This window comes from Symphodus melops (genome assembly GCF_947650265.1).
Source record: "Symphodus melops genome assembly, chromosome: 4".
In the NCBI taxonomy this organism is placed as follows: Eukaryota; Metazoa; Chordata; class Actinopteri; order Labriformes; family Labridae; genus Symphodus; species Symphodus melops.
In genome coordinates this window covers 5,565,199-5,583,073 of record NC_136694.1, presented here as the reverse complement: position 1 = coordinate 5,583,073, position 17,875 = coordinate 5,565,199, and the positions used below count along the sequence as shown (strand labels likewise).

The following is a 17,875-nucleotide window of genomic DNA, read 5'->3' as shown; positions in this document are numbered from 1 at the left end:
TGCAACTGAAAATATCCATGCAGTCTGCATCAGAGGTGGTGCAGCTGTTGAGAGATTAGAGGTCTTAGCAGGGCTGATAGGCAGGAGAAGGTGTATTTATCCCCCTGCAGAGAGCAGAGCTTTTCTGCAGCACATCTCTCACTGCTCTGTGCAATCCGAGGGTGGGGGGGGGGACTCCCCCCATCTGTTTCCCTGCAGGGGAACTGGCTGAACGCGACGACTTCAGTGATCCTGTCAGCCTGTGAGCTTCATGTGATGATGGGTAGCATGTGCATGTCCGCCCATGTGTATGCGTAGAGGGGGGACAGTTATGTAATAGGCTGCACTCAGAATGACAAAATGTACATAAAGGCACAAACTGTGTGACTGAAAGTAGCCTGTTCGACAATGATAATTATTGAAAGACCTCCGACGTGTGTGTGTGTGTGTGTGTGTGTGTGTGTGTGTGTGTGTGTGTGTGAAGTGCTAAAGATACACTGGTTGTGTTTTATAGCGTTTTTATGAGACACCATCTTTAGTTTCTCAGAGCAGATTGGCTTGATGTGAACAAGGTTCTGGTGGGTAATATACTTTATATTTTGCCATAAATGAACGCCTCGTTTCACTTGAAATGTTGGATGTTAAACTCCTGTTCACATTAACTGTAACAAAACCCTTTGTTAGAGGTCATTTCTACCAGCCATCAAACAGGTTTCAAATGTAACAGGCATGTGTTGTGTGACCCCTGACAGAGAGAATGGTACTGTGTAATGGGTATTATTATAGTTATTTTATTTTTTATTATGGTAAAATAGAACCAAGAGCCTTCTAAGCTATTTGAAACAACAAGTGGAATACTTCATTATTAATCAAGCAATGTTAGTGTTCAGTATTTTAGATGAATGGCAGATAGAATTAACTTTGACACAACCCACCCCTCCCATCAAGGAGCACTTTACGCTACAGACTGTATAGACAGAGTTCTATCTTTAAATGGAAGAAATCTTTTTCATTTGATGCAATTCATGCTGAATGTTTAAGAACCTAGTTGGTTCATGCATGCAAAAAATTTACTACAAATGCAGTACTGCATAAACCCAACATGCATTACTCTCCAAAATCAACTGAACACAAACTCTTAATTGAGTATTTAAGCTGCAAAAATATCTCATCTCTCCCTCTGCCTGAAAAGCCGGCAGCATCCACCTGCAGGCTGCATCGAGGGCCCTCAAGAATGTTTACTGAACATGTACTGATATTTTTTGTCAACACATCTTGTTTTAACGATTAAATAGAAATAACTTAATTCTTCCATTGTAATTAACAATCTTCATTGTTTTTTTCACAGACCAAATTAAAACAGTGTCGCTTACAAATGGATTAAATTAGTTTTAGCCGGTAAGAAGCTGTACATGCCATACATGCTGTAAGAATTAGCTGTAAGACTTATCTACAAGTACCTTTAAAACACGTATTCATGAACTTACTGGAACTATTAAATAGTTTTCTATACCTGTTAGCAACCAAGAGCACCATGAGCACTTTGGTTGTGCTTACTGAGTGTGGCAAAGAAACATATACTGCATAAAAACATGGGCAGAGATTTAGTGACATCACAAGGGTTACTGCTTGCCCATATTTATATTTTACATGGATCTACAGAAAAATGTTTGTTTTCCACATATAATTGTAAAAGGCCTATAATGTACAGTAATTGGCCAAAGAAAGGAATAACAGACTCCTTCTTCCAAGTAACAGAGGGGCTTTAGTCATCCCTTTCAGTCTTTTTAATTCTGCTGGACACAACTGAAAAAAAGACCAGTGGGTGTGAATCATAATAGCCTGGGGAAAAAAAAAAAGTTTGGCTTTATACAGCATAAGGACTTGACTCAAACTCAAAGCAGCTGAGCCAATTAGATCCAGCAGACAGAAATGTTTGGTTTGTTATGTTGTTGTAGAATTACATCAACGTGCAATGTCTCTTATTTGTGTATCATGAAAAACAAATCTATCTCTAGTTTCCAGACGTATTTTCTTGTTATTTATTTTCCCTGTCTCTAAACCGTTACTCCTGCAGCATAACTTTTCTCTGTGGAGCAGGAGAAATGTGTTGTTCAGAGCACACATCATCAAGTACCTTACAGAATATCTAAATAATACAATCCCTCTATGGTAGTATGCAGTAGCATGCTATATATCATTAAAATTACTGTTAAAAAAGAGGAGAAGAAGAGACCTTTTTTAAACTGAGAGAGCAATTATATACTTTCCATTTGACCCTGGATGTTGGAGTAGTTGTACCGTCAGTGTTCTACATTTAAAAGATTGTATGTCCTGTTCAGATGTCTTTGATAAAACAGAGATGATGGTATGAGAAGGAGGAGGATATGTTCATTATCTCCATGTCTGCTGCTGTGAGGGTTCGACCAGTCATGGATTGAAGCAAAGAGACATCAAGATGTAAAAAGAGAGAGAGCACATCATGTTTGCTCACCAAATACATCCTCAGTGCCAGCAGCTCCCCAGGATAGATCTTAATTTTCTGTAAAGCTTTGTGTGTGTGTGTGTGTGTGTGTGTGTGTGTGTGTGTGTATAGGTGTGTGTGTGTGTGTGTGTGTGTGTGTGTGTGTGTGTAGGTGTGTGTGTGTGTGTGTGTGTGTGTGTGTGCGCGCGTGTGAGAGTGAGAGACCTGCCCTCTGAGGACAAGGGCAATCTAATCAGACAGAAGAATGTTTTAGACTGCTGGCTGTATCCTTCTCATTGTTGGGTGTTAAGTGGCATGTGTGTGTGTGATGTGTGTGTGTGTGTGTGTGTGTGTGTGTGTGTGTGTGGGGGGGGGGGGGGGGGGGGGGGGCTCTTCATGATTCTTTCAATTTGTTTACAGACATGAAAAAAAATCTGAAAGTAATGTGCTTTTTCATTTGAAATGCTCCTTTGACAAAAAACACTACAATCAATAGCTGTATTATAAATACTGAAACAATTGAAAAGGTCAACAACTCTGCAGCCCTTTGTCACAACAGTACAGAGCAGACTAAAGAGCATCATAACAATATCTGATATTAATAGTGTGTTAACACTATTTATAACATCAATACCGTAACATAACAAATACTCCTGGTGATATTTGTGTAAGTTTTGTGAGATCACAGGAAACACAAGGGAACATAAGTCTACATGTGCAGTGCAGTATGACTATGATGTTAGTCATCAGATTTGATTTTTCGTGCGGGATAATTCAGGATGACAGGCCACCAGTACTGCCCAATAAGAAGCTTACACGTCAGTCCATGTGACAACTTGTTACTCATGAATCAACCTGTGCGAAAATTTCTATTTTTGTATTAACATAGTAAACAATGATCACATGCTACTTCTTTTATTTCTTTTATTTGTCTTTTTTGACCCTCTTAGCTCAGTTCTCATTCTGCTTTTTGATACTTGTCTCTCTAGTCTATTCATAACCTCAATTTTCCGTCACTGTCCTGCGGTTGTCCAGAGGTTATTTCTGCTTTTCACTTTTTACCTTGTGTTCAATATTTTCCTCAATTGCTTATTATATCTTGCTTATTTTAAAACAAATAAACCTTGTTACGCTAGAGTGCATGATTTCTGCGTGTCAGTTACTCATCAGCAATGTGTCTTGAAGTCAATGAAGATGAATATGCACCATTTGAGCCAGATGTGTCATATATGCGGATGGATTTTGAAACATAGCCCCCTCTGCAAGACAAAAGTAGCACAATGATATTGAAGACAATGACATGTTTTTTTTTTTTTTTTAAATGGAGAATTTGTATCCAACAAGCATACAGTCTTACAAGGTGGAGACTGTTGCACAAAGATTGGCACTGTATAGAAGAAAGGTTCAGAGAATCTGCTCTATTTTACTCAATACAAAACAGGCATGCAACAATATAGTCAGCAGGGTTCAATACATCCAACTGTTCTTTCGTCATGGCTTTTGATGTGGTTTAGTTTTGTTTGTGGATGCAGTACCGTTAATTGAAAATTCATCCATCTGTTCTGTGGAGAGGTTTTTAGCCATTAGGCATGTGGATGCGAGTCTTTCTCTTTTCTTTCCTATTTGTCCTTAGTTTCTCCATTCTGAGGAAGGTTTCTCTGGAAACAAAGAAACTATTTTTACATTAAAGAAAAAACCTGAAAAAAGTTTCCCTTTCCCCCTTTGCTTGCTTGTCATCTTTATATGGACAAAACAGCTCTGACAGCATGACAGCTCATCTCTATGCAGATAGGTGCAGATGTCTTTTTTTGCATATCCATTAGTACAACTTGTTGGTTGTGTCAGAGCAAAAACATCATTAGTGATAATTATCACAGATTGTGGTTGCTGTTTCTGTGCAATTCATGGTGCTATTACCGGGCGTAATCCATTCCTAGTGGATCGCTCCCATAGCCTTGTAAAGTTAATGATAACATATTACAATACATACAGTACCTTAGTGTTCAATATATCAAGCTTGAATAACACTGCTGTCATCTTTGATCAGCTGAGCAAAGCTTGATGGAAACTCTGGGTTTTCCATTTCAGAAATATTGATATTCACTGTTTTTAAGGTTGTTGTTGTTGTTGTTTTTTTTTTATATATATGTATACTATGTTACGTATGGCTATAACCTAAAAATGAACTATGTTGTGGAACATAACATTTTCAATTGAGGAGCCATGAGATGCAGGGGCTACTTTACACTGCAGGGAACACTTCAGGAGATGTTAATTTAATTAGAACTAACGAATAACTAAACAGGATAAAGGTGAGATTACATTTAGCCTACAGTATGTGTGTGACACCAGCGAGCAGCTGTTTCACTCTCTCCTTTTCTGCTGCAGCAGAGTTACTTTTTCCCTGTCTTAAAACCTGTACATATTCTCCATATATGTGAATTAAGATCTAGGCATATTTCAAGATGGTTAAAGTAAGAACATCTCTTTTTTTGTCACCTGTTGCCATGGTGAGTTTTTGGCTCCAAAAATTTTGGCTTTTTATTGCCATAGTGCACGCTCTGAACACTGAGTGAAGGCCGAGAGTTTGGAGAACCTTCTCTCTGAAACGGACACCTGGTTCAGTGCTTTAATTCTTGTCTCAAGTTGCTTTGCTTACGATTTCATTGTCAGAAGCAGATGAGGTCACACAGTGTCTGTTCAAGGGGGACATTTAAGTGTTCTTCAGTAAGTTAAAACCCCTGGTACAGAGTTGTACTCTTGCATGTGCTAAAACAATTCTAACTGAAGTAGAAAACCAGGATCTTTTTCCATCATACATTTTTGAATGACATGAGAGCTGCACGTTGATGTCTGTCGGTTTCAGCTGTGAGCCACCGCTCTATTTGTTCTCCTAACCAACAGGCAGTTGCTCTTAATTTGTGTTGATGGAATGACGAACAGGAACACTTCTCACTCCTATCACATTAGGAATAAATACACACCTGATGAAGAAATGCTGCTGAGTAGAAAAACACAAACAAAAGTGTACAAACACACACAGACACACACACACACACACACACACCTACACACACACACACACACACACACACACACACACACACACACACACACACATTTGAACTTCATGTTGATGGTTTTCCATCTTCCCCCCGCATGCTCCACTAATTCACGCACCCTAAAAACTCTGCACAGCCGTTATTGAACTGTATTGACTATGCTATTGCACACTACCTCACTTTAACTTTGTATTTTTAATCTGCACTCTGTTTATATTGTTAATACTGTAATCTATCTACCGCATAGTAATTTTGCTACTTGCACTTGCACTATTGCACACTACCTAACTTTAACCTCGTATTTTAATCTGCACTCTGTCTATATTGTTAATACTGTAGTCTATATTGTTAATACTGTAATTTATCTACCTCATAGTAATTTGCTATTTGCACTACTGCACACTACCTCACTTTAACTTCGTATTTTAATCTGCACTCTATTTATATTGTTAATACTGTAATTTATCTACCTCATAGTAATTTATCCACATTCTACCTCAAAGCGAAACACTCACAAGTGCCTTGTCTGTCGATTGTCTGTTGTTCGTTATTTGTTGTCCAAATGTCTTTAGTTAAGTTATTTGTTGTCTGTTGTTCGTTATTTGTTGTCCAAATGTCTTTAGTTAAGTTATTTGTTGTACAGTATTGCTAGTTTTTCTTTAGTGCTCTTTTATGCACTGCAGGTTTGCACTGGGGGGGGGGGGAATGCAATTTCATCTGTGCTGTATGTTTAACATGTGGCATATTTGACAAATAAAGAACCTTGAACCTTGAACCTTGATCACACGCACAGTACAGGCATTTACATGTTACAGATGCAGGCTTCACACATTCATGCAGATGTATGCATACACACTCTCAGACTTCAGAGACACTGCAGTGGTAAACACTTAAATGCACAAATGCAAACACACAGTCTATAAAGACCTACACACACACACACACACACACACACACACACACACACACACACACACACACACGTAAACACTTTGTTTGAACTCTTCCGTTTAAATTTCAGTGCAGCTGTCAGCAGCTGTCAGTAGCTGCCTGTGCCATCAGTGTGCGTGTGTGCTGTGAAGTCCCTTAACCATAAATAATTGTTATGATAAGAAAGTAATGGTAAGTTACTTTCAGAGGTTACTGGGTTAAGAACGCTCAACAGGTTCTATTTTTGAAGCCGTCATTAAACACAGAGGATGGTACATATAATTGACACCGTGTATTCAGTGCTGATACAGGATTTCATAGGATTTATGTCCAAGTTATTCAGAAGACACAACATAGGAAAAAAACAAAGAAGATATGACCAGACCACTGAAAGCCTCACACATCACATACTTCACTGTTTAAAACATGGATGTGATCTCAGTGACGTCACCCATTGGTTTCTGAAGCGGACTTTTGAAGTCAATCTACAGTGAAATGCTCTCTTACACTTACAGGCTGGAGGTGAGGCGGGCCTTAATACAGCTACAAATATGCCAGCACGTCTGTCAGATCAGACATGCCCTTCTAGTCTTTTCTTTTATAAAGTCAAAACTCAGCCCAAAGCATTTTTTGTATCAGACTAAAAAAACAAGTTAATTTCTGCACTCAAATTAACATTTTATTACGGGGTGTGGATGGGATTTCATGGGCTTTTGAAACTGCAGTGTTTTTACTCTTCTTTATTGCCTTTATTTTTCACCTGAAGTTTCTGCTTGCTTATTACGCTTGGACTTCTTTTCCCTGCTGTCTGACATTTTATGACTGTCTTCCTTTTATTCCTGCTGTCAACTTCTTCTCATGCCAATTACTTCCATTTACATTACCTCATCCATATCATGAGCACCACAGGAATCATGAAGCAGGAAAATCTGTTTGGACCACCTTTTTCCGATGATATATTCCATATTTAGCACCATGGATACCAAATTGCATCAGAAGTGTCAGTGTGAGGATTCTGTATTGACATGTCGATCCCCCGACTATTAAGTCCACATGAGATGAGATGAGATGAGATGAGATTCAACTTTATTGTCATTACACATATACACGTATAGGGTAACGAAATGAGGTTTGGCATCTCACCAGAAGTGCAAATAAGCAGAAAGTGCAAGCGTTCGTGCTATGTACAGTGATTACAAAATTTACAGATGTAGTTAAAGAAAAAGTGAATTATTAGGTATATATGGCTGGATGGATTATTGGGATGCTATGAATATAAATAAATGCTATAAATATAAGTGAATTCAGAGGATTAAATATACAGATTAAGGTGCAGAGAAAATGCTTATACTAGTGTACAGGTAATATACAGAATATGTACATATTATACAGATCGATAACTTACTGTGGTGATATGAACATACTATAATACAATAATGTGTGTGTGACCAGGAGGAGTGGTGGGGGGGGATGTGAGGTGATATGCAGGGGAAAGGGGGGGGGGGGGGGGGGTCAGGAGGGGGCGGAGTTCGAGAGAGAGACAGAGTTCAGAGTTCGGGGGGTAGAGTTCACTAGAGAGACAGCTCTGGGGAAAAAGCTGTTCCTCAGTCTACTGGTTCTGGTCCGGAGGCTTCTGAAGCGCCTACCGGAGGGCAGGAGGGTAAACAGTCTGTGGGCAGGGTGGGAGGAGTCTTTAAGGATGCCGTGAGCTCGCCGCAGACAGCGTTTCCTCTGGACATCCTCAATGGCAGGAAGTGGACACCTTGTGATGCGCTGGGCTGTTTTAACCACCCGCTGTAGCGCCTTACGGTCCGTGACAGAGCAGTTTCCATACCAGACTGTGACACTGCTGGTTAGGATGCTCTCAATCACACAGTGGTAGAAGTTCCTCAGTACAGCTGAAGACAGATTGTGTCTCTTCAGTGTCCTCAGGAAAAAGAGGCGTTGATGAGCCTTCTTGACCAGACTGGAGGTGTTTGTGGACCAGGATAGGTCCTCTGTGATGTGGGTCCCCAGGAACTTGAAGCTGGAGACACGTTCAACAGCCATCCCGTTGATGTGAATGGGGTTGTGCGTGCTTCCTCTTTCTCTCCTGAAGTCCACGATGAGCTCCTTCGTCTTGCTGGTGTTGAGAGGAAGGTTGTTGTCAGCGCACCAGGTGGCCAGATGCTGTACCTCCTCCCTGTAGGCTGTGTCATCGTTGTTGCTGATGAAGCCAATCACCGCTGTATCGTCCGCAAACTTGATGATGGTGTTGGATCCATGTACAGGTCTGCAGTCGTGGGTGAAGAGGGAGTAGAGGAATGGGCTCAGCACACAGCCCTGTGGTACGCCTGTGTTGAGTGTGATGGTGGTGGAGCAGGTGTGTCCTGACCTAACATACTGGGGTCTGTTGGTCAGAAAGTCCATTATCCAGTGACAGAGGGAGGTGTTGAAGCCCAGGTCTCCAAGTTTAGTGTTCAACTTGGAGGGGATGACAGTGTTGAATGCTGAGCTGAAATCAACAAACAGCATTCGTGCGTATGTGTTGTTATTGTCCAGATGTGTGAGCACAGAGTGCAGCGCAGTGGAAACTGCATCCTCTGTACTCCTATTGCTGCGGTAGGGAAACTGGTATGGGTCCAGTGTGGGTGGGAGGCAGTTTTTCAGGTGTGCTAGGACCAGTCACTCAAAGCACTTCATAATGATGGGTGTGAGTGCTACAGGGCGGTAGTCATTCAGGCCTGTCGGGCTGGAGTGTTTCGGCACAGGGACAATGGAGGTGGCTTTGAAGCATGCTGGCACAGCTGCTTGGGCGAGGGACAGGTTGAAGATGTCCGTAAAAACCCCAGTGAGCTGCTCCACACATGCTCTAAGCACGCGCCGGGGTGCCGTCTGGACCAGCAGCCTTTCGGACGTTGATCCGGCTCAGCGTGGAAGTCTGTGGAGGTGAGTGAGAGGGGCTGGTTGTCTGCAGGAGGTCTGGTCGTGGTCTGCGTCCACATGTCCACATGTACAGACTTTAGACTTTAGACTTTTTATTTTATTGTCCCCGAGGGGAAATTCTTTTTCACCAGTATACAGTTTTAAGGGCAGCGCGCAGACAGAGGGGGAACACAGGGGGGACAACAGGACATACAGTGACAGGACATACAGTGCATATGGTTATGGGGGGACCGGGGATTGGGACTGAGGTGGATTTTTATTGAGGGCTGTAATGACTGTAGGCACCAGGCTTCTGCCGTATCGCGCCCTCCTGCACAACAGGGACCTGTACCTGCGTCCAGAGGGCATGATGGTGAGGTGGCAGTTGAGAGGGTGGGTGATGTCCAGAGCTATTGTGTGTGCGATGCGTGTGATGGCGGTACATTGGTGTTGTCGCAGCAGAGCATGTGCCAGAGGAAGAAGAAAAGAAGAAGTGATCAATGACAAATGTATTATCAAAAGGCAGTTCATGAGTGAATTTTATGAATAGGATTTTTTTTCTCTGTTTTGTTTGGACAAAAACAATACAAAAAAACCTTCTAAAATCAACCCAAACATCTTTGCTCGAAACTACTTTTCCAGGTAACCATATCACTGCAATTATGATCTCGCTAAATCTCACACCACCATAATAAAGGAGATGTCATTTATTTTTTAGTATCTAATAATGTATTTAGAGCTGATTGACCTCTCAAACTCGTAGTTTACCCACAAACAAATCATTATGAACACTAAATTAAAGGAAATTATACCTTAAGCTGAACATAAAAAAAACAAAAAACTGTATGAAGCTAATTAGTGTAATTAGCATTCATTAAATCTCTGATAATAACACATTGTAAAAAGATCATTCGAACTTTTTGGATAATAATTGCACTAACAAGAAGAAGTGAGTTGCAACAGTTACTTGATACTTGACATTATAGGTGCTCAAAATTTACTTTATGTGTTTTGCTTATACCTTAAAACATGTTTTTATAAGGGGAGTTTGTAAATATAAGCACTACAATATATTATTTACATGGTAATAATGTTTGATAGACCCATATAAAGTGGTATCATGGTAACATCACCATGTTTTATAGCCTACATTGGTGTGTGACAGAGCTGTCACCACCACAGGCAGGAGGAAAAGGAGGAGGAGTGAGAGAAGAAGAGGGCTGTGTTATGCTGCATGGTGATTGGCTGTTTCCATACCAACGAGGGCGGGCTGCAGCCAGGGACTGGTGGAGGAGGAGCCGCAGGCTTGTTATAAAACCCTTCTGTGCAGCAGTTTCTGCTCTCTGAGCAGCCTGTGCTGTATCTTTGTCTCTTTATTTAGTCTGTCTTGTTATCTGGACAGTGAGGCAGCTGGCTGTGCTGCATGCAGAGGACAGAAGGAGGGTGGAAGGGAGAGCTGTCAGAGTGACTCAAGGACAGGTTGGTCCAATTTACCTGTCTTTCTGGGGGAGCTGTCTGTCCATCTCTGGAGCTGAGTTGCCTGCTACTTGTGGATTTATTTCTCTGTGAGTGACACCTGGGAGAGGTGAGGCAAACCTGAGTGGAAGAGGAAGGAGTCTGCTCCCCGTGCGCCCTCCTTTCTGTCTGTGTGGATGACCTGTGCCCCTCTGTAAGTAGCTCTGCTGCAGACATATTCACACACATTCCTCATTTAAACATGTAAATCTAAGCAAAGTTCATATCTTGTGAGGGTCAGAGAGAGCACAAACAGTGGTACATTAAGTTGAAGTGAGGCTGAACTTGTTCAATGAAAGTGTTGATTTTCTTCTTATGGGTTTTCTCAGTAGCTCATTGAACATCTCAGTTGATCTTCCTGCGCTTCACTGAGCTGTACTAATTGGCCAAATCAGAAGTAACATTTTTCTTTCTGGTCTGCAGCTTTATGATGAGGTTAGGCTCTAATGACACTCTGCATGTAATATAAAAGAGCAACATAGAAGACGTTTAATTTATAGTGCAAAAGCACAAACATATGATTCCATATGTGACTACTCATATACAAAGTCAGTCTGTAGTTTGCCCTTAATTACATAACATGGCATCATTTAAAGTGAGTACAACTGGTTGATACTGATATAGGGGGAGATGAGGCTGCAGTTATCTCATGCAGTCTTCATTTCAAAAGTGTAACATTTCTAAACTGTTGCTCCTGTTTAATGTTCACCTCTGCAATAACAAGCACATCCAGCCCACCCACTCATCCACCACTCTCCTCCCTGATGAGCCTCAGCGTTACATGTAAACTGACACTGGAGCGGTAGTAAGATAGGAAGGGCCACTCAAATATACAGGAGTCTGTCTGTATAGCCACTCTGCACACAGCACTGTTTATCTAAAGTATAAAGGCCTTCAGGGTAATTGGCTGTTTGTGTGAGTCTGTCTGTGTGTGTGTGTGTGTGTGTGTGTGTGTGTGTGTGTGTGTGTGTGTGTGTGTGTGTGTGTGTGTGTGTGTCTGCTAAATGTATATACACAGAGCTGGTTCCCTTTTCTGTATCATTGTCATGCTTTTTTGAATCATGCAGAGTTTTGCTGCAGTGCTGTCACAAGAACAACGTGCCGGAGAGAGGTGACTCTGATGTTGAACTTAAGATGCTGCACAGTGACAATGTTTCTCTATTGTTTCCATGTATTGTTCATGGATCATCAACGCCTCAGGACTTTTAGCCAGGGTCGTGCAGTTTTAACCCTCAGTCTTCAGCATGATGTCATGTGAAACCACAAGCTAGAGGCAGGAGACTGGTTATTACAAAGTCAGAGTACACATCTAGGTAAAGGTGTTAATTGTTGAAGCTAGTATTTAAAAAATGACAATAAGGTACATCTTCTTTTGATATCATTGTTAGCTGTTAAATGCAGCTTGACAAGTGTAGCTCATATGAGGGAAATAGTGAGGGCTTTGTGGGTGAATTGGAATTGGTAATGCAAAGAATCTGCAGGGACATCAAATGAAATTAGGCAAATAGGATTTTGTACAGTTGTAAATGTATGAATGGGAACGTTGTTCAAGAGCTGTAATCCATCGAGAAGGATGCAATTTAAACGCAGAGCTGTAAATTTGGTTTTCCATTTATGGAGACTTCTTTATAAACAGAAACAAGTATTTTGCTCTGATGCCTCTTGTAAAAAAACAAATGTGGCCATGTAAACTGGTACACTATAGAGCCAATGGTTACCAGTCTGTCATGATTAAAGTACAGATATCTGAACACTTCACCTTGTGCTGTTTGGAAGGGTTACTGTACATTTGTGCTTAAAGTAGCAATCGTTTACTGTAGGATATTTCAGCTCAAGTACAATGGCCATGTTTACATAAGCGGCGTATTATTGAGTCCCTGATTCATCACACAGCCCTCAGGCCCACTCAGCCATGATAATGTGAAGATAGACCCTACCATACTCCACAACAATGGCCCTGGCACCGGCACTAAACACCGCTCACAGATGAACAAACACATGCAAATAATTGCTCAAACTAACAAATAGAGGACAGTTTGCAGACCAAACAGCGCTAAGCTCGCTGGCTGCTGTGAGGGAACAATTGTGGAGGTTAAGTGTTTGAGGAGGCAGGCATCTTTGGTAAAAATAAACCCATCACCTCCATAGGTCTTTACTATTAGAACAAGTTGTACTATGGCTGTATTCTACTTGTAAAGATTGTTTCACAATCAACGGCGACAACACCCACATTGAACATTTTGGCTCAGTGCGCGAGTGTTGTTGTGTTAAGAGATTATAAACTGCCTGTTGGCAAATGTTACAGTGCTTTTTTATGCTAAATTTAAAACGGGTAAAGCTGTTTTCCTCTTTTTCTCGCCATTTTCAACAAATTTTCAAAAACAAGAGAGCTGTCTTCCTGTTTGTTCTTGTTACTTTTCTTTTTCTGCAATTTAACTGCAAAAAATGCACATGTAGCTTTATCGAACTGCTCCATTTACCCCAGACTGTACCATTTCACAGGTCAGTGCACAGTTAAATTAACTGGAATAAACCCAAAGTAAAGTGAGAGTTAGTAGAGCACACACTGATGCAGGAGTAAGCAGTGTTGGGTTTGCGTTCAGTGTTGCACACAAAAGCTCAGCTTGCAAATTTAGGCATTCTTCTTCTTCCCTCCATTCTTCATCGTTTTATCTGACCAAATGTATCCCCAACTGACAACCACTTACTACCTTGCACTTTTGACAATTATTATTAAAGCCCACCTCTTTCTGATTAAGCACATCATTTGTCACATCTGAGTTGCAGTTTGAGCACCGCAGACTCATACAACGCTGTGCCACTGTTGCTGCAGCCAGGGTCTCATTAAATGATATACAAAAAAAATGGCCAAAAGAACCTTAAGTGTTGCTGGGCATGCTTTCCTTACAAGCTTCCAAAATGCTTCAAAAGCTGGTCACAGGTGGGCGAGTGATACATTCAGCTGAGCTATCCAGCTCATTGAAAATAATCCAACCTATCTATGGCTGCCAATGCTTTTTATAGACTTATGGTTGTTTTCAGGCATCAGAGGAGGGACATGAATGTATGGCACAGTCTGGAGAAGACAAGCTGTTTAATGATTGGTTTGGCACCCTGAAGTCCAGGGTCTGCTGTCCTCGGCAGAAGAATAACCAGTGTGCTCATTTTAACCATTATGCTCAGTGATTTGTGTTTAGATGCTTTACATAATTGCAGGCCTCTTTCTCCCAAGTTGCTCAAATAGTGCTGCAGTCGTGATGGCTTATTTGAGGTTGGTTTGCACACTGGCACAGGCAGAAGCCACCTTGGGAAATGTATAATGTGTTGTGTGCGGGGTGTGTCAGGTAGGCTGTGAGTCAAAGAGCGGCTCCTGTCAGAAGCAAGCCCATAAGCCAAAACCTAAAGGAAACCTCCCAGCAAACAACACGTCAGAATAAACACACACACAGAATGTGACGTGAATGGTTCTGACATCTGTAAAGGTCTACAATGACTTGAGAGAAAAGTATAGTGCACTATTAAGTAATACGTTACAAGTTTAATGGTCAGGGAGGGTTTTCTTTAAAAAGTGAAATAAAATACAAGAAGTTTATGTATATTATTACCTGTTAGTGTTAAAGTAAGGAATTAATGATCACTTCTGGAATTGTGAAATAGATGTGAGTGTGGCCAGACAAGCTAGTAATTAACGTTTGCCAATCCATGGTGATCTCCAGGACACAAAACGTTGCAGTTCAGGGATTAGTGTCAATGAAACAAATATCCCCAGAGGTTTGAGTCACAACAGGCCTGTCAAGATTAACCAATACATTAACGCACAACCTGAAGCCGAAATACATTTTGTGTATTTTGGGGGTCAAAAAAGGCACTTCTGCTCTCTATAGACACTGACAATTACTCAACCTGTTCAAAACACCCACTTCCTAAAAACATACCATGAAACAACTCTCTTTACAATATACACGATGCATTTTAATTTTCAAATGTCGCGATAGTAACTCAGTGGCTCAACTTGGGTTGGGAACTGGAGGGTCGCTGGTTCAAGTCCCGGTGCAGACCAAAACACAGAAGTTGTTGTGGTAGCTGGAGAGGTGCAGGGCACTTCCTGAGGTGGCCTTAAACTTCTCTTGTGTGCTTCTTGTGTAGAAGCCCCAGTCTCTGACATCTCTCCACTAATGCATGTACACAGGTCCTGTATGTGTGACATGGGCCTATGTGTGTGTAAGAAGTATAAACATGAATTTCTCTCAGGGATTAATAAAGTATTTCAAATTAAAAAAAATCTATTATTATTTCAAAAACATTTGAACCCCCTGCTTCAATTATAACCGCAGAGCTGCACACTTTATCCTCCTTCGAAGAGGTTTTTTTTTTGTTTTTTTTACCGTGGACTCTTTATGGCTTAAAAAAGGAAAAAAGAGAAACGGGGACAAAATGTATGATTTCTGAACAGTTATTTTTTTTGTTAAGTTTGTAATGGATGCCACTGGGAAGGCGCCAGATGGAGAAATGCACTGCTTACTACTAAAACAGAATTTGTTTACATTTCAAGATACAAAATGCGTGGTATGTTTGACACATTAGTTGAAGCCGGATGAAAAATGTCTTTAGAAAACACAACTGACACATGTATAGGACAAGAGTAGCAAAGAGATGAGGTGAACCATCTTGTCACAACATCTTTGGCAGCTTTGTGTATGTGAGATATTCTCAACAAATGCATGTTGTCTATGAGGTGGAGTGTGTTTTCAGAGCTTTGAGCAACAGTGGGCAACAAAACGGTGTTCCTACATAATGTTGCTTTAAAGTAAATGCAGATACAATCAGCCTAGCTTATGAGCCAATATGGAGGGTTTGAAATATTAATTTACATAAGTTCCATGAACTTATGTTGTGTAGCTACATTTATGCATCTTGTATCTGAAAGGAAAAGATGTGCACCATTAGCATACATACCATTAGTACATCAATGTGGCTGCTGCAAAACACATCTTGAGCAGAGAGCATTAAGGGATATGTGAGAAACAAATCACATACATGGTCTGACTGCTAAGGCTTAGTATACCAACGTGGACCAATGGGATCACAAAGCCAGATCAGAGTAATGACACTTAGGGGTTTCTGAAGTTTCAGTTCAATAAGCTCTGGCTGAACTTAATATATTTCCTTCAGTCAGCAGGAAGTTCCCCAATCTAATTTTACAATATGCCCTTTTAGTCTCCCTCCAGTTATTTCATCCTTTTAGTCACAACAGACGGCAATTAGAACGAGTCTGTCTGAGGACAAAAACAGTCTGTCTCACTGCTGTTTCCTCCAGTAAAGATAAAACAACACCCTCCCACTCTTTTAGTTGTTTTTAGTCTCTTTTGATTCTCCATCGATCTAAATACTTTTTTCTCTATTTTTTTTTCACCCTCTTTGTCTCTTTCCACATTCATCGAGCACAACTTGTTATTATTTATTCATGCTTAAATCACCTGCAGAGCTCTAGAGTCTGAGAGTGCAAGACAACAGAGAGCAAGAGAAGAGACATGGTCAGTATGAGTTTACCAAAGCCTCACCCAGCATATTTATTTTGTAGAAGACGGCCATTTTCAAGCCTCATCCTGGTGCTTTGACGTATGCAGGTGATTTTCTGTGTGTTGTCTGCATCTTACAGGCGGCTTTAAATGTCACCAGAAAACTGGGGGTCAAGACACCGTGATGTTTTAGATCACACAGCCACTTTCAGATTTTTAATCAGACTTCATCCTTGGTGTTAAGTCCTTGCAGCAATCTTTCACTGCACTTAGCATAAATGTCAGGTAAGTCTTTCAGATTTCTCTCCTTCTGACCTGTTCACCCACCACTTCTTTTTCCATTGACTGCATCTGTGAGTAGTGCCAGAACTTGAACGTTTTCAGTCTGGTAGGTGCAGGCAGTGTTGGTGCCCCTACGTGAACTCTTACTCAGAACATTTGTACCCTCATCTGTACCCTGAGCTATGAGCTCTGGATGTTACATTTTTTAGAACTGCAGTAACTTGCAGTTGTTTAAAATATTGGAAAGAATTAAAGCATATGTTATGATACTGACCAAGAAAAATGGACAAAAAATCCCTGTATTCAACTTTGAAGCCGAATTCTGAATCAGGGGAAACAGCCAAAAAAGGAGAGCAATTAAACAGATCTTCTCTGCCTACTATTGTGCATCTCTACAGGCATCGGATGGTGGAAAGGATGACATCTGCTCCAGCATGCTTGTGTAATGATCCTTTTTTATCCAGGCTTGATTACATTCAGGGATAGCAGAATGATGTGTCTGATAGAGGGAGGTTGCGATGTCTTTTGTGTCACTAAAGCTGTGCTGTATCCTGAGGCCAGAAGGCATTACATGATTTTGCTGCCAGTGTTATAGAGGGTGGATTCCTGACCAAAGCCCGTTGAGACCATCAGGGCCCATTAGAGTTCGGGTGCCTGTGGGTCAGTAATGATGTTCAGGTTCTGGTTGGGTTCTAAATAAAGGCAGTCAAGATTTTGTGAAAATAGGGCTGTCTGTCCTACATGTGACAATGCCATTGACTGATTAATTGATTAATTGCTCGAGTGATTGATTGATTGCTGTGCCATGCAAAACGTTAAACAAAGCATGACAGGTGGGTGTTTAGTCATTTTCACCTTTTGACAGAAAAGACAGCTGAACATGGTGCATCGAGCGAATGTTTATCCCTCCTTCAAGCGTCCCCAAAGTATTGAAACAATTTTCAAGCGCGACAGGCTGCACAGGATAACATTTATATAGTTTGATGTTGTTGTTCTGCTAGATTTCTCAGGATGTGACCTCTTGGGCTATCTGAGTCCAGTGAAGTGTGACAAAGAATTTTCAAGTGTCTTGTTCACCATCAAGATGGAGCATGAGGTCAACAGACCCTTGTCAGTAGTCAAAGATAGATAACCATGATGGTAAAGCTTTCATGTTGGAGTTACAAAGTGAAGCGAGTTGTAATGGTTCTTAGGGTGCCTTCCATGCTACGTTATTTCAG

The 17,875-nt window shown here is 41.1% G+C and overlaps 1 protein-coding gene across 1 annotated transcript in view; it reads left to right on the top strand.

The window, feature by feature from the left end:
• The first annotated feature begins 10,669 nt into the window (after positions 1-10,669).
• cdk18 (cyclin dependent kinase 18) overlaps positions 10,670-17,875 on the top strand; it is a 42,978-nt gene continuing 35,772 nt past the window's right edge. Inside the window, exon 1 of the mRNA XM_079341057.1 lies at positions 10,670-11,008. The gene's annotated coding sequence lies outside the window, so the exon portion shown is untranslated. The remainder of the gene's footprint in view (positions 11,009-17,875) is intronic.